The sequence below is a fragment of the Vicugna pacos genome, chromosome 15, assembly GCF_048564905.1.
Source record: "Vicugna pacos chromosome 15, VicPac4, whole genome shotgun sequence".
Lineage (NCBI taxonomy): Eukaryota > Metazoa > Chordata > Mammalia > Artiodactyla > Camelidae > Vicugna > Vicugna pacos.
The window spans coordinates 27,382,124-27,397,249 of record NC_133001.1 but is presented as its reverse complement, the minus strand read 5'-3'; the positions used below and the strand labels follow the sequence as shown (position 1 = coordinate 27,397,249).

Below are 15,126 nucleotides of genomic sequence, written 5' to 3'. Positions count from 1 at the left end.
CTTGAACTGGTAGACAATGGAGCTAAACTCAGCTAGCCTTGGGCTCTGATTCTAAAAATTCATATTTAAAAGTGGGAGTTTCCTTGTAGAACAGGTGTGACAAACATGCTCAGACTAAATGACAACTGCTTTTACAGCCACATCAGTCTGGGAGGACCTTGTCCCTGCTCACGTGGGCCATCTGTAAGACATCTCTTTGCATTTTATCAAATCTGACTGCCTGCTCACACCTGCACAAGCAAGAGATGTTTTTGTAAAAATATATAGATGGCATCTGCCATTCTATCTCTTCTTTGTGTAACCACTCACTAACAAAAAATATCCTGGAACAAGCTAAGCATTCTGTGTCTTGAAATTATTTATATAATATGATATACATAATATGATATACATATTTTTAAAAGGTCCAGTTGATATTCCAAATGTAGATTTTTATTTTTTATTTTAGAGAATAATCATGTCCTAAAATTGCTAAGTCTTAGTGCCTTAAGATATTGACAGACTATCAATTAGAAATAATTTTTAAACAGAGGCCATAAATGTTTCACATATAAGGCACTTCTTTCTCTGTAAGAGGCAAAATTTTCAAAATATGTTTTGATTATATCTTTTAGTAATTCGACGGACACTCTATGATATGATGTTTCAAAGTGTGCTCTCATGTGGATTAGAAATATTAAAAAACAAATCCAAAGAGTAGATTTTATGACACTGCTTATTAGGGGTGCAGTCTAGGCTGATTATTTTAGTATTAAGTATATCATTAATCACCCCCCTATGCTGCTCATATGCTACCTCTTTTGGCATAAAATGCCTAATAATAAGACAGGTGCAACTTGATTCCATGTTACAGAGTTCTCTCAAACTAGAACCAAACTTTAACTCCCCCAAATATTTTTCCCCTGTGAAGGACTTTGGATTACTGCAGATGAGTTCAGGCTTGAACCAGAAATGGATTCAAACAACTCTCATTCACTGCTGAAACTGAACTGGAACTGACCCCCAAAGTAAATTGGCTTAATTCCCTGTAAGAAGAATATGAATCAGGTTGCCATCTGTTCCCTTCCTTCTTTAACTTCACCAGTGGGCTGGGCTTAAGCATAGAACTAGAGGAGTCTTTGGAGGAAGGGGAAGAGAACTCTGGCTTGGTGTTTAGACAGGTACACTGCAAGGGGAGAGTCACTCCAAGTGCAAGAAGAAAGGAATCTGGGAATTAACTGGCGAAATCATGTAATTAGACAAACCATGGGGACAACATGAGTTTAATTTCCCTAATTTTATTTGAAGATATTGCATCAGCTAAAAATTCTTTGCTCCCCAGAGGTGAAAAACACAACCCAAATTAGCTTAATCAAAAAGGTAAATTTATTGGCTCATGTAACTGAAAAATTTGGAGTATCTGGTTCAGGTGAAGCTTGATCCAGGGCTCAAACAGTATGAGCTAGGACTTGGTATCTCTCTGTCCATTTCTCAATTCAGCATCTCTGCTCCAATCTTGGGCAAGCTCTCTGCTTGTGTAGCCAATGTAGATGCAAGCTGCTCAAGGAACCACTTACCTTGGTTCAAATCTAGAGCCGACTTTTCTAGTAGGTATAGAACAGATCACTGTGGCCAGGGGAATAGGATATTCTAGGTGACCTAGACCAAGGTCACATGTTTCACCCCTGAGGCAGAGGGGTAGAGAGATCACTTTTCTCTCCAATCCCTGAGAGGAAGGGAGGACCAGAGTACCCAGAACGAGAGGAGAGTGTGGTCAGTAGAACTGATGTTCTCTACAAATACTCAGGGACCAGATGCACAAATAATTTTATCAAGTATTCTTTCTCATTTAGAAGGAATTCTGGCTATGTTCTAAGCATAGAGTCCAAGTCTAGAGCTTGCAATTTGTTAACTGGGGCATAATCAAACTGAATTTTACTCTCTTTTTTCTTCTGTTTTAAAACATTATATCAACTATTATTGGTTGCAGGAGAGGCAGATTAAATATTTTAAAATTTCCTTACTGGAAAAAATACAAAGATATAATTTACAGGCCCAAAATGAGGAACTATTATTAATGGAATGTGAGAGTCAATTCTTGGAAAGCTGAGGTTCTATTTGGAAACCCAGTCACACCATCTTAGAATATTCCTTTGGAAGATTTTATTAAAGTGCTTGGGAGACTTCCGGGGCTTTATCCTAAGGATATACCTGCAGACATATGCGTCATGTTATCCATTACAGCATTGTTTGTAATAAGTAGCAAGGACTGGAAACTGTCCAAGTGTTCATTTATAGGGGAATGGTTAAATAAACTGTGGCATACCCTGCAGGGTAGTGCTATGCAGCTGTTTAAAAGAATGAGGAAACTCTCTTAGTACTGATATAAAAAAACCTCCGAGATATATTGTCAGAGGGGAAAGCAAGATGCAAATCAGGAGATATAATATGCCACCTGTTGTGTAAGAAGAGGGGAAGAGATCAAGAAATAGAAGAATGCTTGTATTTGCATGAAGAAACATTACAAGACACATAGAAAGACCAATATAAATAGTTATTTCTACCTATAAGGGTGGGTGGGTGTGGAGAACGGGGTGGAAGACCCAGAGTGGGAGGGAGACTTTTCACGATACCCCTTTTTATTGTGTTTTGATTTTCAAAACATGTGAATGTATCAGCTGGTCAAATGTAAATAATTAAGAAAATACTAGAAAGAGAAAAGCTTGAGAGAAGTCATTCAGGAGTCCTGTGGTCACTGAGCTTTGTATTCTCAGAGCCTAGCACAGCACCTCCAAGGAAGGCACTGTAAACTCAGTAAACTGAACCTTTACCCACTTCATTGCTTAGATCATAATCCTAAGAGTCATCTTTGATGTCTTTCTCTCACTCACTGTCATTAAATCCATCAGTTCTATCTGCCAAACATACCCCCAAACCCACCACTCTTCACCGTCTTCAGTGCTACCCTGCTAATCCAGACCACCGAAATCTCTAGTCTGGACCAAAACCACTAGTCTGCCTTCTGATCTTCTCTCCCACCATCCCTAGAATGCATTCTCCACATGTACTTAGGGCAATCTTTTTAAAAACAAACCAAATCGTATCATACTCCTGCTTAAAATCCTCTAGTGGTTTCTCTTACAATTAGAATACAATTTAAACTCTTTACCTGGAACTTCCAAGCTTCACGAGTGATCTGGCCCACGTCTGCTTCTTTGATTTCACCTCCTACCACTGCCCCTCACTCCCTCCAGACCATCTAGGCCTTCTTTCAGTTCCTCACGTCTACTCTGCCTCCTGCTGTCACAGGGCCTCTGTCTGTGCTCTTCCCTCTGCCTGGAAGACGATTTCCCCTTTGTTTTGTAGGGTTGTCTCCTTATTGATGCGGAAGGGCCACTTTCTCAGGGTGGCTCCCTCTGACCACTCCAGTTAAATCAGCCCTGCCCTCCACGTTGTTCTCTTTGTAGCACCTTTAACTATATAGAATGCCATCTTCATTTGTTGGTTTGTGCTTATTGTCCCCACTATCATGTAAGTTCTATGAAGTCTCTTGTTCACCTCTGTGTGACCAGTACCTAGAACAAGACTGGGCATTTAATGGCTTTAGGAAGTTTCTGTTGAATAAAATAAAGGCACTGAAAATCAATCATGGATAGACTATAGATTCATTTCCTCAGAACCCTTTGGATGAAACTATTTAATTATAAAGGCGATAAACAATTATAAAAAGACATGAGGATGTCATGGTTGGCTTTTGGAAAAACACTGTAGAAAGTAGGTTAAGAGAGTAAATAGAGAAAATATGATTCTACAAGACATGGGAACTTTATGTCATAAACCAGTCTAGGCAACAGGCAGGTCCAGGCACTATGTTAGGTAGAAGGGATATAAAGACCCAGTGTTGGTTTTGTACTCAAGCAGCTCAAAATCTATCAGAAGATATAGCTTTGTAGTTATAATCTCAAATATCTGCAGAGTGCAAATCACATTCACATTTATAATTAATTCATTTAATCACCAGAAGGGTCCTATGACATAGAGTATTATTGTAACTGTTCTCATCACAATTTTATAGATTAAATAAATGAGGCTCGGAGAGGTTATGTGACTTGCCTTGGATGGCACAGCAAGTGATGAATGAGATTTTAAAGTTAGACCCAGATCTTCTGACTCAGCTCTCCTGTTCTGTTTCACCACTCTGTCTGTTCAGTGTGATAAATCTATGTGCAGCATGCTATGGGAGGTCAAGTGTAACTGAGAGACTATTTTTATCTGGAGAGGTCTGAAATGGCTTTACTGAGGAAAGTCATATAAATGGGGCTGTGAAAGGTGAGAGGAGTTTCCTGGTGGAGGAGGAGTCACATTTTCAGACAGAGATCTGATGAAAAGCACAGAAAGATGAAAGTGTATAGCATGCTTTACATGGTGAGGAGCAGAGGAGTCCAGAGAGACGGTTGGGGCCATACTGTGAAAGATTTTCAGTGCCACTTTGTATGCAGTTGGGCAGTCTCTGAATGCAGAGGTTTTGAAACTGCCAGATCTGGATTTTCAAAAGAAAATGAGATTGGCAGATGGGTGGATGAATTGGATCATGAAGAAACAAGCTAGGAGCTTTTTGTGATTGTGCAAGTGAGATATGTGCCTGAATGAGGATAGTGGAAATGGAAAGGACTGATTACAAAATGTTTGTGTGAGGAGAATCACTTTTGGGGGAGGTCGAAGAGAGGGAGGTATAAGGATTGTTAAAAAATTTTTTCTAGCTCATGTGACTTGGTAGATGATGATTACATCAATCAAAGTGAAGAACAAAAAACTGGTTTTAGAGGGGATTGGAGGTGGGAAGGGGGGTTTTCTTGTAGCTAAGATAAAGAAAGGGCTTGCTTTACCTTTCAGTCCTGTTTGATTTGAGGTGCCTGTTTGTAACATTCAGGTAGATATGTCCAGTAGGTAAGTAAAAATATGGGCCTAGAATTTGAAAGCAAGATTGAAGCTGGAAATCTAGATTTTGGAGTAATCAAAATGTCATATTAAAGTTCCTACTGCAAAAAAGGGCACAAGGGAAATTTTTTGGGGTGATATAAGTGTTCTATTTCACGATTATGATAGTGGTTACAAGGGTATACATGTCTCAAAACAGATCAAACTGTACACTTTAAATGCATTTTATTGAATCTTAAATTCCTTTTAAAAAATCTACTAAAAATACTAGAAGTCAACTATCTTGTATGACATAGTGCTAAACAAATTGTTTTTTTTAATTGTTAATCAATTGTTTTAGAAAAAAGGAAGAGAATGAGAAATTGTTGTACAAATCAGTTAAAAACAACTGCTAGGCTGCAGGGACAGCTGCCATAGCTTCAGCTGTTCCAGAAGCCAGTACTCAAGGTGCCAGTTTATGGGCCATTTGGGAGTTCTCCATCCAAAAACGTATTCCCTCCCCAAACCACCATCCTCTACCCTCAGCCTACCCTTGTACCACCTGGGTTGACTTCTGCATTTGGAAGAGCTGAGATAATAAAGGTACTTGAAGAATATATGACTCATTGCTGAACAAGAAATCTTTCCTTATTGATTGATTTCAGGCTTGTGGCCAATTTGGCCTCCTTGTTTGGCTCCATTCCCTCAGCATCACTTCTGAATTGCCTGACAAGGCTCAGCTTAAAATCTACTTTGCCCCCAAAAACCATTTTTAATTTGATAGAAAGAGGTGGAGTCTGATACCTAACTTCATCTTCCAGTGTGGACACACCTACCATGGGTATACAATCACCAGGGTTTGTATATTTATGTTGGAAGCTCAGTTCGGTCACTAAGTCTTTGAGACCTTGAGGAAAATGAGGATAATAAAACGACCTTGCAGGGTGGAGGGGATTAAGTCAGTCAGCACACGTGAAAATGCCAAGTATGGCATTGAGTAGGTGCTCAATAAAAGGCAGATGCCTTGTTAAGCCTGACAGTGCTTTCTGAATTATTTAGTTTGTATTATAAGTTTCTTGAAAGTAAAAGCAATCTTTCCTGCACTGTGTACTCCCACCCTAACTAATACATCCTCAGGACACATTGGGGAATGATGTTTATAAACCTGGCAGGTCAAGGATAAAGCTGAAAAAGATTTACACAATAAATATGTAGAAGAGAAGAGATTGTTCTGGGAACGCGAAGGGGTGGGGGAGAAGGAACTCCATTTAGAGTTGGTGGCAAAGGTCTTTCATTACATTCCCTCTTTTCATTCATTTAAAATTTTATCTTGCCAAAAAGAAGGGACAGAAGGTTTCATCTTGATGAGTGGAGCTGTGGGACCGTGTGCCAATACACCTGGTATTGATTCATGCCAGCTGGGAGAGGAGCTTGGCTTCTTGGTGTTTTACTACTGTGGTTTCCTGGGCTGGGCAGCTGGGTGCCTAATAATGATAAAAACCATAATAATACCTCATAATTACGCACTGCCCTTTGCCAGAACTCGGGTTTAATTACAATGACTATGACGGAACTGGCAACATCTTGTTCCCTGTTGGGACGCAATACCCAAGGGCCTGGAAATACAGGGTGAAGTGGTAACTGCATCCTTCTCCTGCGGAGCCTCTGCTGGCAACTCACCCAGAGTGCTCTGGGTTTGAAGCTCGTCATCAAAAACAAAGAGTACTTTTCAATTGCCCACATGTACTTGGCACTGTCAAGTAAAGTAGTGTTTGGGAAGCAACGACTACCCCGCATGGGGCACAGCATCAAGGAATCCCAGACCTGGAAGGGACCAACATAGGTAATCTCATTCATTATTACCCTGCCCCCCTGCCATGAGGCATCAATGTGACTGCACTCTAGTAGATGAGCTCACTGACCTTCTACTCTGATTTGGGCTGGAGATGCTTTTGTGGCAGCCTGATTTAGGGGTTAGGGGATTCACCAGTTCATTTTAACACTCATTTTATGAGCACCTATTCTGAGCCAAGCCACCATGGAGGTGCCATGATGTACGAGATGTGATCCCTGCCCTCAAAGTAGCTTATCTTCTACTTGGGGGAATCTGTATTGAGGCAGCTGTAACATAAAGATAGAGGAAAGTCCTAGCGGGTGAAAGGAAATAAAATCACTCCAGATGAAAGGATCAGGGCCATCTTCTCTTTCAGAGTAAGAAGAAAGGATGAGAAGGTATTGGGTGGGCATGCGGAGGTAGGCAGGAAGGGGTTGGTGGAGACTGAGGTGCAGAGCTGGGCAACTGCCAGAGGCAAGTTTCTCTTTTTTGGTGGGAAGAGATCTTCATAGCACACATCAGCCACTGAATTAGCTTACTGATTTGCTACTTTACTCATATACGCTTTGTCTCACCCTATTCGGGAACCTTGTCAGTTTTGTTCACCACTAAATCCTGAGCACCTCAAACAATGCCTGGCCTGTTGTAAAATGCTTAGTAAATACTGGGCTAATGAATAAATGGCCCAGGTGAGGTAGTGGCTATAGAAACTACGACGAAAGGGCATTTAGCAAATATAATCAGCAGGACAAATTTCCAAGGAGTAGGCAAGTGTTACAGCAGTGGAGGAACAGCCCGGAGGATTACTTGCAGGTTCTGCTTTGGCTAAGTGAATGGATGGTGATATTATCAAAGAAGATAAAGAGCAGATGGGAAGGAGCAGGTTTTGGGGACTTCTTAGGGCATGTGAGTTCTCATTTGGATATGTCACAATTAGGTGGAAGTGTGAGATGTCTAAAAGCACTTATTTATGCAGACTGGGACCTCGTTAAAAGTACACTTGGCCATCAAAATAGTTGTGTAAATCTTTTTCACCTTTATCCTTGACCTGCCAGGTTTATAAACATCATTCCCCAATGTGTCCTGAGGATGTATTGGTTAGGGTAGGAGTACAGAGTTTGGTGGGCAGTAGAATGACTAAGTACCTATTGAGGAGAGGACTGAGGATCAGATCCTGGGACTCTTTTAAACGGCCAATAGAGAACAGATTTAGAAAAGTTAACTGGAGAGAAAAACAACGTGAGGTTTATGGTTTCAGGGAAACTGGGGTGAGGCGTGTGTTAGGGGAGAGAAAAAGCTTCAAGAAGGATGTAGTCCATAGAATCTACTTACCGCAAAAGAGATTATGTAAGAACTAAAAAGTGACCTTTGAGCTTGATCATATGGATGTCACTGGGGCCTTAAGAGGAGCATTTTCAGTAGACTAGTAAGGAGTATAATTTAGCCTGTACTCGAAGCATGAATTGAAATAAGGATGGGAGCTGAACAGGACCTCATAGTCAAGGTTTTGTTTTGGTGTGGTTTGTCTGCTGTTTCAAGTTTGGGGGCGTTGGAATACGATCATGGGCATGTCTAACACAGAAGTGGTCGGTAAGTTTGTGAATGACGGCAAGGCTTCTAAAAGGCCAGATGGCCTGTCCTGGCGGCGTCACAGTGCCTAAACTACGCTTTTACCCTTTCAGCCATATCTAGGGCGGGGGCCCTTCCATATAAAGTGCAGGCAAAAAGTGGAAAACAAACACCTCTCCAACCGACCCACATGTGAGTCACGTTTGTGATAGCTGGGAGTGGGGATGGGAATACTTGAACTAAACGAAGTGCCCAGGTTCCGGTGGATCTTGGAATTTAGTTAACAGGGAGGCTGATTCACATTTTCCGACCCGCCACTCACGCCCTCCATTCATCATTTTTCCTTTCCTTTTCTCTAACGGAGTTGAAACCAGGGACAAAGCTTTCCTCTTTCTCCTACCTCGAGGTTGACCTCCCACCCCCAAGCCCACCGATGGCTCTTCTCCAACCACGTGACCCTCCTCAGTCCCCGTGACTCGCCACCGCCGACCCCTCCCCTCGGGCCGCAGCCCGCTTCACCCCGCCCCTAAAGCCCACGTGACCACCTCTCTACCACCTGACTGGCTCCTCCCTTTCCCCCGGGCCGGACCCGGCCGCCGTCGCAGCTGCCCGACTCCAAAATGGCAGCCGCGCAAAGCGCGCAGCCGAGCGGCCGGACCTCCCTGACTCCCGGGCCGCCCCCCTCTCGCTCCCAGCCTCCCTCCTTCGGCCTTCACCTACACGCCTCCGGATTGGCCGCTAGGAATCCCGCCCCTCCAGGGTCCCGCCTGCTATTGGTCACGGTAAGCTGCCCTTCAGAGAGGCGTGCCCCCACCGCCCCCCGCCCCGGGAGGTATTTTCCATTCCGGTGGGGGTTGGGGGGAGGGGGGAGGGGAAAAGGGTGAAGAGGGGGAGGCGGCCGGGGAAGGGGGTGGGGGCCTGGCGGGGGCATCCGGCGGAGCTGGGGGTCCCCGGACTCCGTCCGGAGGAAGCGAGACTGCGCTCGCTCGGGCAGTCGAGGGAACAGGACGGGGCCGGCAGGCAGGCGGGCGGACTCGCCCTCTCGGTGACTGCGCCGTCCGGGCCCGTCCTGCCTGGCCGCAGGTGCCCCTGGATGAGGCCGCCCCGCGCGCCCCGACTGGTGAGTGTCCCCGCGGCCGGCTCGGCCAGTGCGCGCTCCCGGGTCCCCGCGCCACCGGTAGCTGCCTCCTCTCCGGACCCCGGTGCTTGCCCCCGGCGCAGTCCGCCTCCGCCCGGGCGGAGGCAGCTCCGGTCCTCTGGCCGGGAAGAGGTCGGCGGGCGGGGGTGGCGAGCCCGGGCCGCTAGCACCGTGCAGACCGTGCGGCGTATAGTGGGTGCTTGCGCTTAGTGGGCTCTCGATGCATTTCATGAAATTGCTTTTCTTGTTGGAGGAACGTGGGGCGCCTAAGGGGAAGGGGGTCGCCCCGGGCTAGCAGGAGGTCGTTCATGATCTGGGTCGTGGTGGATCGGAGGGAGGCCACTGGAGATTGTGGGGCGTTTGCGCGCGCTGCAGGAAAGGGGGCACCGGCCAAGTCACTTCGGGCTCTAATACTGCGATCCAGGGCCCTCAAGGTCGATGAGAAGAGAGGTCCATAGAGAGATGAGAGAAAGAACTGGAGAGCTTGGATGGGGAAGTGACAGGAGCACCTCCGGAGTTTAATTCGAGATGGAAAAGGATGCGCAGGTCGGCTCTGTAAAACCCCTCTGCAACTACTTGGCGTCCTAAGATTCTTCGGTGCTAGGATTTGGGCATTCAAGTAGGTGAAGCGTAGTGACTTTCTGGAGAGGGAGTTGCCTTTAAAAAAGGATGCTCAGAAACAGTTTAAGTACACGTCTTGGCTTGCTTCTGTACTTTGAGAGGCTGGGGGATTGGGGTCACGAGGTGATTTTTGACTTTTTTTTTTTGGCATTCCAACCAAAAGGTGGACCTTAGCAGTTATCTTTTATTTTAAAATGTATGTGTGTGTTCAATGGTGTTTTACCAGTTACTAGTTTTGCTGGAAATTTTCAGACTGCACCTTGAAATTCTTGTAGCAGCTTCTCCATCTCCTGAAGAGCCTTTCTTTGGGTCTCTCCATCCATAGCAGTGGCTTACTTCTCCCAATTTAGCGTTTAGACTGGACTGTACTATTAGAGTTTGCTACTGACTTTTATTCTACAAGATTAGTAAGTAATTCCCATACTTTCCCTTGCTTTTAATTGTTTCTTTACAAGGTCATGCAAAATTGAACCAGAAATTCTGAATAAGTTTAAAATATTTTACCTTTAAGTGTTGAACTGGGAAAATGCTGGTAAGCTAGGAGCTCTAGAAAGCATAGGAAAATCAGGTTGAGTTTTCTAACAACTGGGAATCAATGTCAGATCCTTAGTTTAATTTTAATAATCTTGTATTTTCATAACACTCTTGAGAATAGGTTAAGAACACAAAAAATGCATACCAGGGTTAAGCAGTGGCAGTCGACAGAATCCACCTCTGTGGCTGCCCACTGAGGTTCTTCTTATCACTGAGAAGAGGAAGCTAAAATTTGAACAGCTAGATCTTTAATCTTTTTAATGTTTTCTTAATCATGTATGTTATCTTACTAATTCCTCACAATTTACAAAACAAAAGCTTTTTCTTTTTTAGGGGGTATTTAAACATATTTGAGAAAGTCTTGTAGATCATATTTCCCCTTTAATGTAAAATGTAATTCAGCAGTCAGAGAAAACATTTCTGCAGAAAGGTGTTAGTCTTTTCAGTTGGCACCTTCTTAGTTCTTGAATAAATAACGGATAATTACATTTTTTTTCTCCCCATTGTCCTTGAATTTTACTATTCGTCCTCAGGGAGAATGTACTGGCACACAAAACAGTAGCCTAAAATATTGAAACCCAACACCTTTTAACATTATAATAGCTTCTGCATTATTCACCTTGAAAGTAATCCATGGCAAACCAGTGGTCTGGAAGGCCTTCCCCTATCACCTTTGTTTAGAATGGGCTGTTTTCTCCTATTGTAGAACTAAGGAAAAATAATTCTCAATACCTGCAGAGTATTGGTAAGAACTAAGCAGAATGAGGATGGGAAGCTTGGAAAAAAGATGTATGTGTATGAGTCACATTTCTTTTAGAGCCAGACGAGTAGGCCATAGAGATGATGATTTTACAGATCAGGAGACTGAGGTCCAGACCAGTGGAAGGAACCAAAATTCTAGTTAGTCACTCAGCCAGGATTGGTGGGCAGGTCTCTGGACTCTTGGCCAGGGTTTTTCTACTTTATCACATTCACATTGTTTATTTCTAAAGCATTCTAGTGCCAGCTGTAAATGATTTTTGGATTATCTGTGATGTTGTTCCTTTCTAAGGATGGGGAAGTTTGAATAATTGACTACTTTTATATGTGAAATAAGATAAAACTAGATGAGTCTTTATTGAAAAGTTTGAAACAATATGCTGTATTGTTAGCGGAAGTGCTGATATTTCCCTTTCATTGGAAAGAGACAAACCGTCATCTAGATGAAATACAACATGAACTTCTTAGAGTAGGCTAGTGTACCATAACTTTCATGCTAAAAGTTAATTGCTTAAAAATTCTCAAAATTCAAAAGGCTCTCATATTTTCAAAGTAGATTATATGAAATTATTTTAAGTAAGTGTGGGGGTTTTGTTATGTTAAAATGGATTTTAGTACCTTTAAAAAGAGCTGTAGTAGAATTACATGACAATTTTAAAAACATGATTTTGATTGTAGCTGTAAAAGAGAGACTGGTTTGTATAATAGAATTATGATCCCTGGCAAGTGATTTAACCGTTATGTACCTAGGTTTTCTCATCTGTAAAGTGAGATCAATAAAAGTACCCACCTTATAGGGTATTAGTGAGTATTAAAAGTGTTTCTTTAGCACAGAATATGGGTGCAAAAATATTAGGCATTATTCTCAAGGTTCATTAGGTATATAGAGGCATTTTTATGCTCATTTATTTCCTTGTTGTTAACGAAGTCACTTTGTGGCTACAGAAAATTCCTAGATAAATACATGATCAAATACGAGTCTGCCCTAGGGGGACTTAGTGCAAATGATGCCCTTAGTATTTATTTTTTCGGTCCTTCTTCTGCTCACCTTGGACTTTGAATTAGGTATGCATATCAGACGAGGGTGAATGTGGCTGATTTTCCTAATGTCATTGGGAGACCTTTGTTGCAGTTTCATATTCTAGAATTAAATTTTTAATGATTGATTTGTAGATATTCTGCTGGAAATACAGTGAGTTCTTGAGGCCTGCAGGTTAATCTTAGATGAGGAAACCAGGACTTTATAAGGTGTATTATTAACTGTAACCCACTTCTGCCAATGGAACCGTGAGAAAAATCATTGAACCTTGTTTTCTATTAAGTGAATATTTTTCTGACTTCATTCATTAAACTGTTAGGTTTTCCTGATAAAATTTGTGTAACTCCAATTTTGTAACATTTCATCCTTTTTGATTTACTATAGCCCAGGTCTAATTAGTGTCATGAACATGTGGTTTAGCAAATGTGTGTGTGTGTGTGTGTGTGTGTTAGCAAATGTTTTTTATGGTGACGATGGTGGATGTCTTCTGGATATTCTGGAGTTCTTCCTTATCAGATTCTTCACCTTTTGTTGTTTTTTTTTTTAATAGCATCTCGTCTACCGTTTATAGTCCCCTTAACTTTGATTCTCCTGCATCGTTGTGATCTTTCCTTCTCACAAAATCTTTGCCACCTGTACCTCCATGAAGCTACTTAATAGCTGTCACACATGAGCTTACATTTTTATACCTCTTTTTAAACATTAAATTATTTTTCAACGGATATCACATAATATTTTTAAATTGCCTTTATTCTTAGAGTTTCACTTAATTGAGCCCATTTACAGTTAGAGATTAAAATCAGAAACAAGTTTTAGTTCAGAAGCACTTTTATTATGCTAGTGGTCGATTTTTTGCTATTTTGTTTTAGATCTCAGATGGGCATTCTGTTGGTGGTACTTCAGATGATAAATACATGCATGGGTAATCCCTTTATTCTGAAATAATGCTAGCCAGCAGGGCTAAGAGAGTTACATGGAACCATCAAAAGTTTCCAAGGTCATATTTTTCTTTCCTTGATACAGAATTTTAATGTTTGAGAGTGACCAGCTCCTAATCTTCTTCTGGCTAATTATTATGATAAAGATTATGGAACTATTACAATTTATTGGCCACTTTTGGATTCATGACATGCTTTTAGGAATTTTGTAGAACTTAGACATGCAGATCTTCAGATCTGTTATGTAATCTAATTATGTGAATTAAATGTTTAGCTAAATATGGTTCCAGAAGATATCAGAAATACCATGCTATGATGAAAAATAAAAACAGCCATTGCTCAGTTTTTCATTAAGTTGAATTTTCTTTATGTATTTAAAAATGATTATGGCATTGCAAATCGTCTGTTATTCATATTTAAAATTCATGGGTACATGGATGGAGTAGATACAGACCAGGCAAATCTTAGCTTCATTGTGGATGTTACAGAATGACAGAGGGAAAATATGACTCATTTGCCTTGCCCAACTTAATAAACTTCTCATCAGAGTTAGTCAACTATCCTACTTTTAAAGGGGGAAAGGGGCTTTTGAATCTGGTTAGAGCAGAAGTAATCTTGAAGGGTCAAATTGGGTTGATTCATGTTAGTGTTGGGTAAATTTACACCTGAATAGTTTAAATGAGAATGATTAGTTGCTTGCCTTTACTCTACACGCAGGTGAAAAATTCTGAGGAATGACTTGAGGGAGATCATAATGACGGTGTTGCCAAATACAGTAGAGTGAGAATATATTTCCACAGGTTCTCTAATTGTCCATAGGCATTTTACTTGTATGCTCTTTAACACCAAAACTAAATTTACCTTTCCTTTGATGAGATGTCATGCAGTAGTCTTTATCAAAGCTAGTAAGAGAAAACAGTGATGAAGATAATTTTGAAACAATTATTTTTGAAATGGGCTTCTCTGCTCTGGGATTGTCTTCAAATTATAACTTCCTTATTTTATTTGAAGACTACTGTACAGGAATCATATCCAGTCTTTCTATTCTAAGCAAGATTCTTTAGTTAGAGGTGGTAATCAAGTATTCATATACTGTATTTCAAGCAGTTGAAAAGGACAGAAGCTTATTTAAATTTTATGTGTGTATATGTACATATACACACACCCACATACCTACACATCACATCCACACACCCACACCCACTTAAAACGGAATGTGAGAGATAGAAAGATGGAATGAAAGTGATTTGGGAACTGAACTTCAAGCCTGCGTATGTGGTTGATAGTCAGAGGAAGAGAGTAAAGAACTGGAAGTTGGATAGAGAAGAATGTTGAGGAAAACCAGGATTTGGTAGGTGTTTAGCTCTAGCATAGATCTGAGTTCTAAAGATTAGTGTGTCTTTGTAGCAGGGAAACTGAAGTATACTGTAAAGCGAAAAAATAAACTTAATAAAGATTAAATATAATCTGCTGGGAGAAGTCCAAGCACTTTCTTAAGGGTTAAAATATGCATGTAGCCAAAGGGGAGCTGATTTATCTAATTATTAGGTCTTTGGTTATTAACATGAGACAGCAGAACATCTTTATTACCCTTCGGGTGATCAGTGCTGAGACTAATTTTATTTAACATTTTTATAAATGATTTAAAGAAACACTGGCATTGAAAGTTGCCAGCTTTGCAGCTGACTCTGTGTGCTGTTCCAGGCAGTTAAAAGCCAAGCCAAAAAGGAGAAGCTACAGGAACATCCTTTGATGAGTTTTTGTGTGGCAGGGAACAAGATAGTGCATTTAGGAGGAG

The 15,126-nt window shown here is 41.5% G+C and overlaps 1 protein-coding gene across 3 annotated transcripts in view; it reads left to right on the top strand.

Moving 5' to 3' along the window:
* SOCS5 (suppressor of cytokine signaling 5) overlaps positions 1-15,126 on the top strand; it is an 83,928-nt gene that overhangs the window by 19,617 nt on the left and 49,185 nt on the right. The window contains exon 1 of one of the 3 annotated variants that reach the window (XM_006216442.3): positions 8,906-9,081. The exons of 1 other annotated variant lie outside the window; for it this stretch is intronic. The gene's annotated coding sequence lies outside the window, so the exon portion shown is untranslated. Of the gene's footprint in view, positions 1-8,905; positions 9,082-9,148; positions 9,420-15,126 lie in introns of those variants that run through there. One more of the 3 variants, XM_031672598.2, reaches the window with a different exon arrangement.